Genomic DNA, 17,227 nt, shown 5'->3' with positions numbered 1-17,227 from the left:
TAGCTTAGGAAAGGAAGAGGTCCAGCCTTTTAGTGACGGCTTATTGCTTCAGTAAGAGTGGACAAATTCCCCTAGTTAGAGTGTTGATTGGAGGTAGTAAATGATGGAGGATTTAGCTAAGGTATGGGATCAATTATTGTTAATTGATGAGTAGACTTCATCGATTGACCTTGATTTGGGAAACTTGGAAGATGTGACAAGAAAGAGAGATTGATGTTTGGTGGGTAAGCTCTACTCAAAATGTCCTATTGGAAAGGAGATCGTCCACTCAACAATGGCAAAAATTTAAAAAGTTGGGAAGTCTTTCTCATTCTAGAAAATATGCCCAAACCTATTTGTCATTATTTTTTAAAGTAAAGTCGATAAGCATATATTGTTGGAAGGGAAGCCGTGGCTGTTCAATAATTATTTGTTCATCCTACAACCGTTTGATGGGTTTACTATACGACATCTAATAAATTTCGATTTTGAAACATTTTGGATCCAAATGCACAATCTCCCATTGGCTTGCATGAATCTAGAAACTAGTAAACAAATTGGGGAGACAATTGGATCAGTACAAGAAGTGGATGTCAAGGAGGATGGGGTAATCATTTACTTGTTAAGATTGAAATTGACTTGCGGAAATTCATAACATGAGGTAAAACTGTTAAATTGCAAGGACAGACAATTTGGGTACCTTTTAAATATCATAAACTTCTCTAAATGTGTTTCAAGTATAGTTGGATGGTCCGTGGAAGGTAGGGGTGTAGCAGTATTGGAAATCAAAGGAAGTAGAACAATGCTTTTGAAAACCAATTCGGATTATGGCTCCAAGTATACTTTAGTTTACATAAGAGGAGCTTGTATTAGAAAGAGACTCAGAGCAAAAATCTTCAAGAGGAAACGAGCAGAATTCTTAGTCAGAGAGGCTAGATAAGATGTCTTTATTATAAGACAGTGCAGACGAGAAAAACGAATTTAGGAAAGAGCATAATAGGGGCAAGAATCAAGGGCATGTGGAGGCTAAGAAGGAAGAAATGATTGTTGAGGTTCAGTTTGGGGTGGTGGTTGATTTCGAAAGTGTATTATTTTCTCCCACTAGAATCACGAAGAAGATATCGGTGGAAGACCTAAGAATAGAATCTCAACTGAATGAAGTAAGAGATACAATGGTATCAAGTGGAGAGGGGCAGCCCACAAAATATAGTAGTGGAGTAATGGTCCAAGATGATGCGTGTGACAAAATTGGACCTAGGCCTAGTATTATTGAAAGGCCCTATCTCTTGTGAAATTTGAGTAAGATAGAAATCTCAATTCATGATGGAAGTGGGCAAGCAGGTAACAACGATGAAAGAAAGGCTTTGGCAATAGAGAGCTGGAAGAAGGGAGCTAGAGAATGCTTCCCAAATGCTTAATTTTGTTCTATTAAGTTTAATGAACTGATAGTGATTTTGAGTCCTCTCTGGAGGGATTTTTGAAAATGGGAAGAAAAGATGCTTTGCAGGGGTCTAGTAATGGTGGAGGTTGCTAGTCAACCCCGCCAATTATCATGATCACCTTAAACTAGAATTGTTAGGGGTTTGAGAACCCTTGGACAGCTCATGATCGACCTTTGCTTTTCATGAAGTAAAAGTAGCTCAAGTTAGTTTTTCTCATTGAGACAAAGCTAATGTCTAAAAAGTTTAGAAGTTTAAGAAATAGGTTAGGTTTTGCTGGCTATTTGTGGTTGAACCGAGGCATAGAAGAGGGGGATTGGAAATGTTATGGAAATTGGAAATTGAAGTTGAGATTTTGAAATTTTCTTATAGACACATCAATACTTTGACCACTGAGAATGACAATAACACTAAGTGGGCTCTTACGGGTTTTTATGGACTTCCTAATACCAATAAAAGAAAATAGATGTGAGTATTGATGCCCTTTCTAAAACTTCTGACAATTAACCTTGGTGTGTGGTAGGAAATTTTGATGAAATTCTTTCACAAGATGAGAAAATTAGGGGTAGACAAATGATAGAGAGCTGGATGAATGATTTCAAAAAGGCTTCGCAGGAAAATAATTGGGTGGAGGGGTGACAAGTTTACGTAGAGCAATAAGCATGAAGATATGTTTAAAATTGTAGACAAGAATAAAAACAAAAGTATCACAAAATTTAAAAGAGATATACCAATTAGACAAGATTATATATATATATATATATATATATTTAGGTCAAAGCCTTAGGGGGCCATGGCCCCCCTTGCCCCTCATTTGGCCTCGTCCCTATCAATACATAAATATAAACTACTCTGACCTATAATATTTATAGAATATTACCATAATTTTCATAGAATAATAAGTAATATGCTAACCTTACTAAGGCAGGTGAATAATGTACTAACATCCTCCCTCAAGTTCAAAATAATGGAGCCAATTGAAATTTGAAAACAAGAATACCAAGCCACCTATGTGGATGAGGTCTAGTAACAATGTTTGCGCTTAATACTTATTTCATATTGCTTCAATCGAAAATAATCCAGTCATGATGTTTTGATCTTGATGAACATATCAACTGCAAGTTGCTGAAAGATCCGTTCAAAGTGTAACAAGATCAATTAATTAGCTAACCTTGTCTACAATTTGTAGCAATAATATTTCGTAGCAATAAATGAATACTCTTTTTTATTTGACCCTACGAAATTGGGAAACATAAAAAATAAATAGAATAAAACTTTGTTCATGATGCTAGATCCAATGAAGTAATTTTTTAGCTCACTTTGAGGGTGAGTAACCTCCAAAAGAATGTAGAGAGAAATTGAGAGAATTGTATTGTATTCTGCACAAAGAGGAGATTCTCCTACACGTGAAATTTATATGTTCTTCCCTTATAATAAACTCTATTGAGAGCATAGAGAGAGCTACCATTCTATGTATCTAATTAAAATAACAAACATACTTCTAATAAGCTTTACAAGCTCTTGTAACTGTGGGCCAAACTCATACATTGGACTAAAGTGCCAGACAATGGCTTTAGGTAATAAACTTTGGAATTAAACAAAAGACAACCAAACACATGATAGCCTTTAGGCCCAAAAGTAAAACTCAGAAACCCTTTTAGCTAACCCACGATCAATCATTCTCTTCTTTTTTGTTAGACCTCTTAGACCTCTCATCCCTGTCGGCACCATGGTTGCCTCCACCGACAAGTGGCTCTGGTGTATAACAATGTCCCATTCTTTTAAAAAAACTTTGCCCAAAAGGTGTGGGAAGGAAGCCTTCAACCTATAATATTTTTTCCAAGTGACATCCTCTCTATCTTGTCCCTAGCAGCTAACCAACAACTCGACAATCAGATGATTATGGAGGGGGCAAACTCACTGGTCCAAAATCTCCTTCAGTTATGGTTGTAGAACTCCTTGGGGCTTAACCAGAGGTGGCACCATTGTTGCCATGATGTTTCCTCCCAAAAGTTTCTTAAGTTGGGAGATATGCAATACGGGATGGATCTGAGCTTTGGTTGGTAACCTCAACTTGTATGCCACTTCTCCAACTTAGTTGTCGATCTTAAAAGGACCATAGAACTACGGTGCTAGTTTCTTATTCTGGCACAGTGCTATAGAGGTTTTGGTGATATGGTTGGAGTCTGAGGTATACCCAGTTACTCAGTGGAAATTCTTATTTTTTTCCCCTCAAATTAGCACACTTAGTCATCATCTCTTGAGCTCTATGCAAATTATGGTAGAAGAGTTGGAGAATGAGATCTCTAGACTACAGTTTTGTCTCAACTTCCTCTACATTGGTAGTGCCCAGCATGTAGGAAAGTATCTTAGGTGAGGAGTACCCATACAAAGCCTAAAAAGGAGTAAGCTTTGTCGAGGCATGCTAAGTGATGTTGCACCATCACTCCGCAAGGGACACCCAATTAACCTAGTCCTTAGGCCTATCCCCTACAAAGCACCTTAGATAAGATTCCAGGCACTTGTTCACGGCCTTTGACTGCCCATAAGTCTGGGGGTGTTACGTGGTACTGAAGGCTAGTTGAACCCCTTGACCTTTATACAATTCCTTCTATAATAGACTAGTGAAAGTGCTATCCGTATCTAATACCATGGGTTGTGGTAATCCATGTAGCTTAAATACATGTTTTAAAACTAACTGAGCCACTGACTTGGCTGAGTAGGAGTGGCCCCATGGAATGAAATGATTGTACTTTGTTAAGCAATCCACCACTACCCATAAGGTACTAAATCCATTAAAGTTAAGCAACGCTCTATAAAATCCAGGGTAATGTGGGTCCATGGTTGAGAGGGGATTTGGAGGGGCTGTAATAGTCCACTTGGAAATGAGTAATATGTTTTTGAACTTGGCACACCTCACAATTTCTAATAAAGGTCTTAACATCTAATTTAATTTCAGGCCAATAAAAATTCTTCCTCACTCTATGGATGATCTTATCAAATCTAGAATGACCCCCCATGAGCTTCCACATAAAAATTGTAAGAGCTTAGCCTTGGATTCTAGACAACTTGCAATGTAGAGCCTCCCCTTATAAAACAGTAGTCCCTCTCGCAGGGAATAATACGGTGGTAACTGACCCTGAAGGCATTTAGACATTAAACCTTGTAGCCTTGGGTCCTTGACATACCCTTGCTTTATTTTTTATAACAATTCTATAGAACGCACTCATAGTAAAGCCAAAGAAAATTCTTCTTACTTACATGATAAAGCATCTGCCACTCTATTTTCTTGCCCCATTCTATACTCAACAATAAAATCATAGCCTAGTAACTCGCTCAACCACTTCTACTGCATAGGAGTCCCAATTTTCTGGTCGATGCGGTACTTTAAGCTATGGTGGTTAATCTTAACCACAAATGATCGACCCAAAAAGTAAGTCTCCACTTATGAATTGCAATCACCAATGCATACAATTCTTTTTCATAAATTCATAACAAAAGAGCCATGCCTTTAAGTGCCTGACTAAAGAAGGAATTGGTCTACCTTGCTGCATTAAGACAACTCCCATCCCTTTTCCTGATACATCACATTTAATAATAAATAGTTTAGAAAAATAAGGGAGGGCCAATATTAGTGGATGGGTGAGTGTTTCCTTTAATTTTAGAACGGTTTTCTCAACTGCTTCATTGATCATTCAACTAGAAACTATTCTTTCTTAATCGAGCAATGAAGTTAGTAGCCATATATCCATAGTTTTTGATAAAGTTTCTATAGTAACCAGTAGGAATCCCCTTAGGACTTTTAGGGTCCTAGGTTCAGGCCACTCTATCATAGCTTTTTATGGATAGGCACGAACCTCTTGTCCAAAAATTAACAAGCTTGAATAACCAATTTCCTGACGACCAAATTGAGATTGACCAAATTGAGATTTGGACCATTTAGCAAATAATTGATACTTCCTCAAATGGCTTAGAGTGAGTTCTAAGTGCTCAAGGTGATCTTCCTCACTCTTATTGTACACTAGTATATCATTAGAAAAAAAAAAAAAAAAAAAAAAAGACCTCAAATAAGGCTTGAAAACCTCATTCATCAAATTCTAAAATGTGGATGGGGGCATTAGTCAACCTAGGGCATGACTAAAATTCCATCATGGCCTTCTTGGGTATGAAAGGTCATCTTGTGCACATCATCAAGCCTAACCTTGATCTAGTGGGAACCAAAACTAAGATCCAACTTATCAAATAACTTTGATCCACTCAACTCATCTAGCGGTTATTCAACTATTGGTATGGAAACTTTATTCTTTATAATGACTTGGTTGAGAGCCATGTAATCCACACACATCATCCACCTTTCATCTACCTTTTGAACCAATAATATTGGAGAGGAATAGAGGCTTTGGCAGAGCTGAATTACCCTTGAATTCATGAGCTCCTTGACAATCTTTTTAATCTCATGCTTCTGAAAAATGGTACCTGTAGGGCCTTACAGAAAATAGTTTGGCTCTAACAGTAAGTTAATGGAGTGATCATATGTCCTATAGGGAGGAAGGCTCTTGGTTCATTGAACACATTAGCATATTGTTCCAACACCCCTTTTAGAGGCTCAAAATGATTATGCTCAAGGGTAAGTTCTCATTTAGGATTGTGGAACATGAGGCATAATTGTTGAACTTACGGTTAATCTAGAGCCTAGATACACCTTGCCATCACATACCACATTGGAAAAAGATTGTACAAATTAATATAATAAAGATAAGAAAAATTTGAAGGCTTGGTTGAGAGGTCAAAGAGTTTATTTTACCGCTAATATATGGATATAAGTGTAAAAATATGTATTATATGTGTGTGGTACATGTCACTTCATTGGTCAAAATTGTTGAACAAAAAAATCCTTAGGTTTTGTCATATTCCTAATCACAATGGTGAGATAATTGTTTGGATGTTACAGTCCAATATGATTAATTAGGAGATTGACCGACTTTTTCCCATCACTATGGAGAATGCCTCTTATAATGATGTCACTATTGATCATGTGAGAAGGGCATAAAGGATAAGAAGTTCACCATTATAGGAGCAAGTTTATGCACATGCAGTGTGTTGCACATGTTTTAAACCTCATTCTACGTGATGGTTTAAAAGATATATATGATGCAATAACCAGTTGTAAAGGCAAAAATTGGCTAGGATTATATGAGTAAATGATAAGGCTTATCTTATCATATTATTTATTATTGTTGGATGAATGTAAAAATAATTATTGATTTGTATCTAAACAATACTGAGTCTATCTAGAAGTTTTAAGAGTTGTTTAGATAAGTCCCTGATGTCAAAATCGAGTTCTGATTGTTTTGCACTTATCCAGAAGAAATCTGAGCAGAGTTTAGTCTATCACAGAAGAAGTTATCACGAAATGTTAGCAATTCGTCGGGACGCGTTTTCGCGTCTGTTGCTAACCGTCAGCAAAGTCCTACTGTGACTAGAACTCTTTCCAGACTTTCTATTTAAAGGGATTCGGTTTTGTATCTTTTCAAGGACTTTGAGCCACGAATTTTAGAGAGGATATTCTGAGCATTCATGAGAGAAAATTCACTTGAGAATTTTCATGGGATTTTTCATATCTTCTTGAGTGTGATCGTGCTTTGAGGATAAAGCAACATCGATTGGATTTTAGCCTCTGGAGTTCCAGAAGGGAAGTCAACATTTGAAGATCGCCAGAGGTTCTGGCTGCTACTGCGGTAGAAGACAAACGGGTCGTTTGTCTAGGCAAGTAAGAGAGTCGAATTGCAAAGGTTTTGTAATTGATTATTGCTTGTAATCGTTCTTCAAATAATAAGATTGACTTTCCTGGGTTTGGCTGCCCCGTAGGGTTTTACCTTTAAAGAGTTCTTTAAAGGGTTTCCCTTCGTAACCAATTGTTGTGTCTTGCAAGTTTGATTATTTATTTTAAAGTATTTAATTCTTTTATAATCTTGATAATTGAGATCTAACTTATTTGTTCAAGGAAATTGGTAGACAATTTCGTGGTTTTACAGGGATACGTTGGGAATTTCAATTGGCATCAGAGCGTGGTTCACTCTTTCGAGTGTGATCCGTGCCCCTGCAATATGTCATCATTGACTGCCCCACCGCACTTCAATGGTGAAAATTATGCATATTGGAAAGTACGCATGCGAGCCTTTTTCAAATCATTGGATGAGCGAGTGTGGAACTCGGTTGTACGAGGATGGATCAGACCAGAAACAAATATTGATGATTGGACGAAAGAAGAAATCACCAACTGTAATTGGAATAGCAAGGGCTGAATGCTATATTCATGACTGTATCTCTAGAAGAATTTAAGAGAATCTCCATGTATGAAATTGCTAAGGAGGCATGGGATATCCTGGAGGTTACACATGAAGGAATAAAAATTGTGAAGAACTCAAAATTACAAATGTTAACTTCTAAATTTGAAGAGATTAAAATGCTGGAAGAAGAAAGTTTTAATAACTTTTATCCTAAACTGAATGATATTGTGAATTCCAGGTTTAATCTTAGAGAAAAGGTAGAAGATTCAAGAGTTGTAAGGAAGATTCTAAGGTCTTTACCTGAAAGATTTCGACCCAAAGTTACTGCAATTGAAGAAAGTAAAGATCTGAATGCAATAAAGGTAGAAGAACTGGTAGGTTCTTTGCAAACATATGAATCTTCACTTCCTCAAACAAGAAAAGGTAAGTCCATTGCTTTAAAGACTATAGAAGAAAATTATAAAAATGTTTCTGATGAAGAAAGTCTAAATGATGAAGAGATTGCTTTACTTGCTAGAAAATTCAGAAAGTTCATGTTTAATAAAGAGAATGGTAAACAAAAACGAGGAAAAAATATTTTTGCTAAGAAAAATGAATATGAAAATTGGAAGAAAGAAAAAACTGAGAAAAAGGATAAAGTTCAGTGTCATGAATGTTCTGGGTATGGTCATATAAGAATTGAGTGTCCAAACTTCAAGAAAAACAAAGGGAAAGCATTGAATGTCACACTTAGCGATATTTCAGATTCTGAAAGTTCCAACTCATATTCTGATGATGAAAAATCTTTTATGGCTTTCTCTACTATTGTGAATGATTTTCCTGAAATTACACTGACAAAATCTGAAAATAGTTGTGATTACAGTGATTCAAATGTATCAATTGTTGATGCTGATCAAGAACTGAGTTTACAGGAGGCTTACAATGATGTGTGTGAAGAAGTGATCAAATTAAAGAAACTCAACAAGAAATTGTATAAGAAGTTCACTGATATGGAGAGTGAGAAAAACAATATATCTGAAGCTTTAAAAGTTTTTGAGAGTGAAATAGCCAGATTAAAAAATCAAAATATTGCAATAGAAAAATAATTGGAAAAGGTTGAAGAAAAAACAGCAACACAAAAATTAGAAGAAATGTTGAGTTTTCAAAAAATGAGTAGTGACAGAACTGGCCTAGGGTACACGACTTCTAAAGGGAAAGAAAAATTGGTCTCATCATCCGCTGCCACAACCTCCAAAGGTATTGTTTTTGTTAAAGGAAGTCAAGGTAAGAGTTTTCAAAATCATGCTGAACTTAAGCCAGTTTATTCAAAAACTCTGCATGGTAAATTTGTCCCTACATGTCATAAGTGTGGAGTAGTAGGTCATATAAGACCACATTGTTTTAACATGAATCAAGTGCAAAAATTTGAAGGAAAAAGAAAAGGGAAGAGCCTGCAGACTCAAGTTGATGACATGAGTCAACAAATCAGTTTCATAAATCTTAAGCTTGGGGAACTAGCAGATATTTGCCTTCAAAATAAACAAAAACATAAGTCAAAACTCAAGACAAAATGGGTGAGAAAGGAAGATGCAGTATGTCTTGTTGCTCACACAGCACTTAGATCAATGAAAGATTGTCTGTGGTACCTGGACAGCGGCTGTTCGAGGCACATGTCTGGAGACAAAAACTTATTTAAGAAAGTTGAAACATCTCATGGAGGCACCATGACCTTTGGAGATGGGAGCAAGGCTGTCATGGAAGGGAAAGAGAGTATTGAAATACCAGGACTACCTGTGTTGCATGATGTTTTATTTGTTAATGGTTTGAAAGCTAATTTACTCAGCATTAGTCAGTTTTGTGACAATAATTTTTCTGTGCAGTTTTCAAAAGATGAATGCAACCTATATAATAAAGGTGGAGAATGGGTCTTAAAAGGTACTAGAAACTCAGACAATTGTTATGGAATTTCTCCAAAACTATCGGAGAAATGTCATAGAGTCACACTTGATGAAGCTAAATTATGGCATCAACGCCTTGGGCATATTAATTTTAAAAATTTAGCAAAAATTTCAAAAAGAAAAATTATTGATGGACTGCCCAAGGTAATAAAGGTGAAGAAAATAGTATGTGGAGCATGCCAAGAAGGAAAGCAAACTAGAGCTCAACACAAGAAGATTTCTCATATTCTTACCTCTCAACCTCTTGAGCTATTGCATATGGATTTGATGGGTTCAACACAAACTGAGAGTCTTGGAGGAAAGTAGTATCTCATGGTGATTGTAGATGACTTTTCAAGATTCACATGGATAATGCTCTTAAGAGAAAAATCTGAAGCTTTTGATCTTGCCAAAAAGTTATTCAAGAAACTACAAATAAAGAAGGAAGTTTCTATCTCTAGAATACGCAGTGATCATGGTCGAGAATTTGAGAATACTAATTTTACTTCTTTTTGTGATGAACAGGGAATACATCAAGAATTTTCTGCACCTATCACTCCACAACAAAATGGAGTAGTGGAAAGGAAAAATAGAGCAATTCAAGAAATGGCACGAACAATGTTAAGCAACAAGAAGATGGCTTTATATTTTTGGGGAGAAGCTGTGAATACAGCAAATCATATCTTGAATCGAGTGGTTCTAAGACCAGGCACCAATCAAACACCTTACGGTTTGTAGAAAAATAAAAGGCCTACGGTAAAGTATTTCAGAATTTTCAGTAGCAAATGTTATATTCTGAGAGACAAAGAAAACAATCATAAATTTGAAAGCAAAAGTTATGAGGGATTGTTTCTTGGCTATTCCTCCAATAGTAAGGCTTATAGAGTTTACAACTTACGTACACAATCTGTTATAGAATCAATTAACGTAGTTGTGGAAGACATTTAAGTTGAAACTACCATGAAGGAGCTTGAAAATATGAAGGAACTAGGGTAGACCAGTGGAGAAGACTCACAAGTGCAAAATGAGGAAGATCATATAGAGGAGACATCACAAAATCCACAAATCAAAGAACCTTCTTCAAGAATCACTCAAAATCATCCTAAAGAAAACATTCTCGGTGAGCTAGATGAAGGTATGAGGCTTAGAAGAAGAGTACTAAATCATGTTTCTTTTGTGTGTTATTTTTCATAGGTTGAACCCAAGAAAGTCGAGGAAGCACTAAATGATGAAAGTTGGGTCAACGCCATGCATGAAGAACTCCATCAATTCACTAGAAATGATGTATGGGAGTTGGTTCCTAGACCAGAAAATTATAATATCATTGGGACGAAGTGGATCTTTAAGAACAAATCCGATGAGCATGGTACTATTGTGAGAAATAAAGCAAGGCTGGTTGCACAAGGTTATACACAAGTAGAAGGGATTGATTTTGATGAAACATTTGCTCCTGTGGCCCGGCTAGAATCTGTCCGCATTCTATTGGCACTTGCTTGTCATCTAGACTTCAAATTATATCAAATGGATGTCAAGAGTGCCTTCTTAAATGGAGTGTTACAAGAAGATGTATATGTTGAACAACCAAAAGGATTTGTTAATCATCTCTACCTTGAATATGTTTACAGGTTGAAGAAGGAGCTGTATGGACTAAAACAAGCACCTCGAGCTTGGTATGAAAGGTTAACAGCCTACTTACTTGATCATGACTTTGTTAGAGGACAGGCTGATAGGACTTTATTCATAAAAAGATCAGGTAAACAACTCTTAATTGCTCAAATATATGTTGATGGTATTGTTTTTGGAGCAACACTTGAATCTCTTGCTTATAACTTTGCAAATGAAATGAAATCTAAATTTGAGATGAGTATGATTGGTGAGTTAAATTTTTTCTTGGGTATTCAAGTAAAACAATGTAAAGAATGAATATTTATTTCACAATCTAAATATGCAAGAGATCTTGTGAAAAAATTTGGAATGGAAGGAAAAAGCAATGCTCGCACTCCCATGAGCACTTCAGTGAAAATCAGCAATGACTCCATAGGTAAAAATATTGATCCCACTCTTTATAGAAGCATGATAGAAAGTCTATTATATATTACAGCAAGTAGACCTGACATAGCTTTCAGTGTTGGTGTATGTGCTAGATTTCAATCTAATCCTAAAGAATCCCATCTTACTGCAGTAAAAAGAATCATAAAATACCTTAATACAACTATTGATTATGGGATATGGTACTCAAAAGACACTAATCTTACACTTGTTGGCTATTCGGATGCTGATTGGGCTGGGAATGCTGATGATAGGAAGAGTACTACGGGTGGGTGTTTTTATATAGGTGGAAATCTTGTAGCTTGGATGAGTAAAAAGCAAAATTCTATTTCCTTATCTACTGCTGAAGCTGAATACATAGCTGCAGGGAGTTGTTGCACTCAGCTATTGTGGATGAAAAAAATGCTTAATGATTATGGTTTTTCTCAAGATACTATGACAATATATTGTGATAATTCAAGTGCCATAAGTATTTCCAAAAATCCTGTTCAGCATTCTCGAACCAAGCACATTGATATTAGACATCATTTTATAAGAGACTTGGTTGAGTCTAAAATAATATCCTTGGAACATGTGTCTATTGAACATCAACTGGCTGACTTGTTTACTAAACCTTTAGATGGACTTAGGTTTGAGTTTTTAAGAAAAGCCATTGGTATATGTGATCCCAAGTGAGAGGTTTTCTATCATACTAGTTTTAGGATATTTTCTTCCAGTTTTTATTTTCCCTTTAAAGCATGAATGTTTCAGTTTTTTTAATATATATATATATATATTAAAAAAAAATTGGGTTGTGTGTTTTCTTTCAGGTACATGTTTGATACATTACAGTTTAAGCATGTATGGAATTGCCTTAAAAATTTTCTGATCTTATGTACTGCTCTTCTTTGTGCAGTTCTCTTTAAGTATACTAACCCTATACGTCAATTTGGCAAAGTTAATTTATAATGCACTGTGAGGAACCTATATGTAAGCATCCTATAATTAATATTTTTTTTAAGATGCTCATCAAAGAGGGAGTTCATACCTTGAATTGACTAATACTAGTTGAACCTAGTACATCTTTAAAGAGCTCTCTTCTTGCCAAACACAAAGAGTGATCCATATAGAAAAAGTCGGTGTCTATTCATTGCAGAAAAAGACAAACACCCTACACGGATCTACCACCTTGAGTTCTTACAGAAAAAATCGTTGCTCTAATCATTATGGAAAAAGATGAGCAACCAACATGAACAAAGGGGGTGTACAAACTAGTGTTTGGAGGAGATGCTCATGTATCTAGGCCCTAACATAAAGTTTGACTTTTAAGGTCAAGAAACAAACTCTTGAGAGCATCTATAAAAAACAAATATATATGTATGTATATATATATATATAAAATATAATCCTTCATTGAACAAAGGTCTCATTTATTTATAAAAAAAAAAAAAAAAAAAAAAAAAAAAAAAAAAAAAAAGGAAGTTCATAACATGCTATGGTATAAGTATACCCACTCACACACTCACATGAACTTTGACATTACTGATTCTATGAGGAGTGAACATCTAAAAATGGACTGTTGCAAACATGAGTGTGCTAAGGATTATTGAATTTTTTTTGTAAATTCTGACTTGATTAAACTAGGGTGTTTATAGGCATGTTATCTTGTTTTTATTTTCACTGTTTTTATATTAAAAAAAAACATTTCATAAAAAAAAATAGAGTTTTTTTTTTCGGATCTCTTTTTTTTTTTGTTCTTTTTTTTTTAATTAAAATAAATAAATAAATAAATAAAAATAAAATTCTCAGTGTGTTGAATATATGTATCGGGTCCTTTTATTTCTAAGAATAGAAGTTCTAATGGGACTCTTTGGTCCAGCAAGTGCGCGGCGGCCGGGGAGGGGGGGGGTCTGTTTTTAAAACCTTTTTGGCATACCTCCTGTACCATCCGAGCACTCCTCAAGTGAGGATGTCCCTTTACTTGAACCAATGCAGTTAGGAGACACTTCAGCCCCTCCTCCATCTCCATCTCCATTTGTGCCTATGCCCACAAAAGCACCTCCTGATCGCTTCACGTCCATTGAAGCCGAGAATGCCTATAGGAATACCTTCTCCAAGAGACCCGTCTTGGGTAAACGGGAGGTAAGCATAAATGACTTCCCTACGGATGACTTCCAAATTATCCGCCGTATATTCATTGAAAGAGGATGGGAGAAGCTCACTCATGCCCTTCCTACACCTTGCGTCGAGGTTGTCCGGGAATTTTATTCCAATATCGCTCACTTCAATTTAGGTGATCATAGCATCATCTCTATTGTTCGAGGGATTCAAATTGAGGTATCTCTTGCTATTCTCCGAAATCTATTTACTCTTCCTGAGGTGGAATCCCCTCTATACCCATATAAGGGCATGGACGCTCCAACCAAGACTGCGATGCGCAATCTGTTTGTTGGTCCCACTGGCCCCAAATGGACTGCCAAAATGCACAGACTGCCTCTTCACAATATGCTCCCTTAGTATCAGCTCCTGGCCAAAATAGTATTGACCAATCTCTGGCCTATTAGTCGTCACACAGAAGTTTCTCTAGAGAGAGCTTATTTTATGTATGCTCTTGCTACTAGTGTGTCTATTGATTTTCAACGGCATGTCATTGATATTATTCATCATTCACATGTGGAAAAAGAATTAAATCTCCCATTTGGAAGTCTAATCACTAAATTGGCCATGCTTGCGAAAGTTCCACTTCGAGCAAATGAACCTACCATTAAGCTGCCAGGGCCTATTTCAGCCTTAACTGTGGTTAAATCAAAAGTTGTCATCACTAAGAAGCGCCCCCTCACTACTGAGTCAGCATCTTCTCCACCTGAACCTTCCATCCCCACCTCTCAAGTTCTTGAGCAAATCTCTTTGCTATCTCAGAAGATTGATGGCTTCACAGCTAAGTGGGAGGCCAGTCAGTCCAAGTTGGAGCAACAATTGGCTGCAGTACGCTCTGATTGTGTGCAGGCAAATGATCGCCTGGTTCAACTTTCTTTGGATGTGCAACACATTATGGCAAGTGTAGCTGATTTTGACGATGAAATATAGATCTCCATGGCTGATTGTTGACAAAAAGGGGGGGAAAAGTTTGAGGGGGAGCAGCAGCATCAAAGGGGGAGTACAGTGACACAACTAAAAAAAAAAAAAAAACTTTATCTTGTTACTTTTCTGTTTTCCAGTTTAGTTTTTTGTGTGTGGTTGTAATGCAGATACAATTTGGCATATGTTTTGATAAGGATAACTGACAACTCTGTTTTTATTAAATCATAACTCTTTATAATCTTCTATATTTTGTGTGATTTGATAATTGACATATTTTCAGGGAATTGACAATCATCAAACTGGTTTCGTCATCAATCCGCCAAAGGGAGATATTGTAAAGGCAAAAATTGGCTAGGATTAGATGAGTAAATGATAAGGCTTATCTTATCATATTAATTATTATTGTTGGATGAATGTAAAAATAATTATTGATTTGTATCTAAACAATATTGAGTCTATCTAGAAGTTTTAGGAGTTGTTTAGATAAGTCCCTGATGTCAAAATCAAGTTCTAATTGTTTTGCACTTATCCAGAAGAAATCTGAACAGAGTTTAGTCTATAACAGAAGAAGTTATCACGAAATGTTAACAGTCCGTCGGGACACATTTTTGCGTCTGTTGCTAACTGTCAGCAGAGTCCTACTGTGACTAGAACTCTTTCCAGACTTTCTATTTAAAGGGGTTTGGTTTTGTATCTTTTCAAGAACTTTGAGCCACGAATTTTAGAGAGGATATTCTGAGCATTCATGAGAGAAAATTTACTTGAGAATTTTCATGGGATTTTTCATATCTTCTTGAGTGTGATCGTGCTTTGAGGATAAAGCAACATCGATTGGATTTCAGGCTCTGGAGTTCCAGAAGGGAAGTCAACATTTGAAGATCGCCAAAGGTTCTGGCTGCAACTGCGGTAGAAGATAAACGGGTCATTTGTCTAGGCAACTAAGAGAGTCGAATTGCAAAGATTTTGTAATTGATTATTGCTTGTAATCGTTCTTCAAATAATAATATTGACTTTCTTGGGTTTGGCTGCCCCGTAGGGTTTTACCTTTAAAGAGTTATTTAAAGGGTTTCCTTTCGTAACCAATTGTTGTGTTTTGCAAGTTTGATTATTTATTTTAAAGTATTTAATTCATTTCATAATCTTGATAATTGAGATCTAACTTATTTGTTCAAGGAAATTGGTAGACAATTTCGTGATTTTACAGGGGTACGTTGGGAATTTCACCAGTATTAGAAATGCAATAAGGTCAGTGAAATCTTCACCTGTGAGACTTGCTATGTTTAAAAATTGTGCAAAGAGGCTAACATTGTACGTGACCACAAATATATTATTTTATTTTGGCAACTTTGTATGATTGAGCAAACTTTTAACAAAATCTGTAAGAGTGATGATACTAAGTTGATGAGTATGAAATCTAATATGAATGTTAAGTTTGAGAAATATTGGGAGAGCACTGATAGGATAAGCATGCTTATTTTTGTAGATTTTGTCCTTGACCCAAGAGACAAGATTAAGTCCATGAAATTTTAGTTGAAAATTTGCAAAGGGATTGAGTGTGGAGATATAATTGAGGACAAAGTGAGGTTTATATTGAATCGTTTGATTGAGGAATAAAGTTTCATGGGTTAAGTAATAGAACATTGTGGCCCAAACAAGTTCCAATGGTACTTTGTCAAATATTATTGCTGACAAACTGGACTTTGAAGAATTTGACTCAGTTCTAGACTAATACTATAATGACCCAATCCAAATTTTTAAGATTAATATATGGATAACTTTATTGGACTCAAATTATGTTTGATGGGCCATATTGGAAAGCCTAATTTTAATTTTTAGATAATTCTGAATAGGCCACAGACCCAAAAATGACTCAAAAATTATTATGGTAGATTATGAAATTTTATTGGGTTTAATAATTAGGTTAAATCTCAGTTAATAATTATGTAAATGGACCCAAACCTCTGAGAACCAAGGCTCGATTTATTTATGAACTCCAAGTCCATGAACCTGTTAAATTTCAAACACGCTCAGGTTACAATTCTACCATCATTTTCAAATTAAAATTCTTAAACTCGACTATCTTATATATATTTAACCTCATGCACTACACGTGCATCTTCTTCTTCGAGTCTTAGTTTTAGGCCCCGTTTAGATCCTTAATTGCACTTAATGTAGTCCACTTTTGAACTCGTTCAACCATCCAAACACCTCAAGTGAGCTGCATTATACATGAATTTGGTGGGTTCATTTCCTGCAGATGGACGTGACTAGGCTAGTTGACAAAAGCTTATCTCCTCTGTAGTTTTTTTTTTTTTTTTTTTTGTCGTTAACTTCTCTCTCTCTCTCTCTCTCTCTCCCTCCCTCCCTCCCTCCCTCTCTCTCTCGAAAAAATCGGTTTGTACCCAGTAGTAAGGGACAAAACGTTTTTTTTTTTCAAAAGTCTCCTCTACAGGTTTGGCGCATGGGGGGACAAAAATGTGATGTAAAGAGTAGT

This window comes from Carya illinoinensis, chromosome 5, assembly GCF_018687715.1.
Source record: "Carya illinoinensis cultivar Pawnee chromosome 5, C.illinoinensisPawnee_v1, whole genome shotgun sequence".
NCBI lineage: Eukaryota > Viridiplantae > Streptophyta > Magnoliopsida > Fagales > Juglandaceae > Carya > Carya illinoinensis.
Note: the sequence above shows the minus strand (reverse complement) of the source record.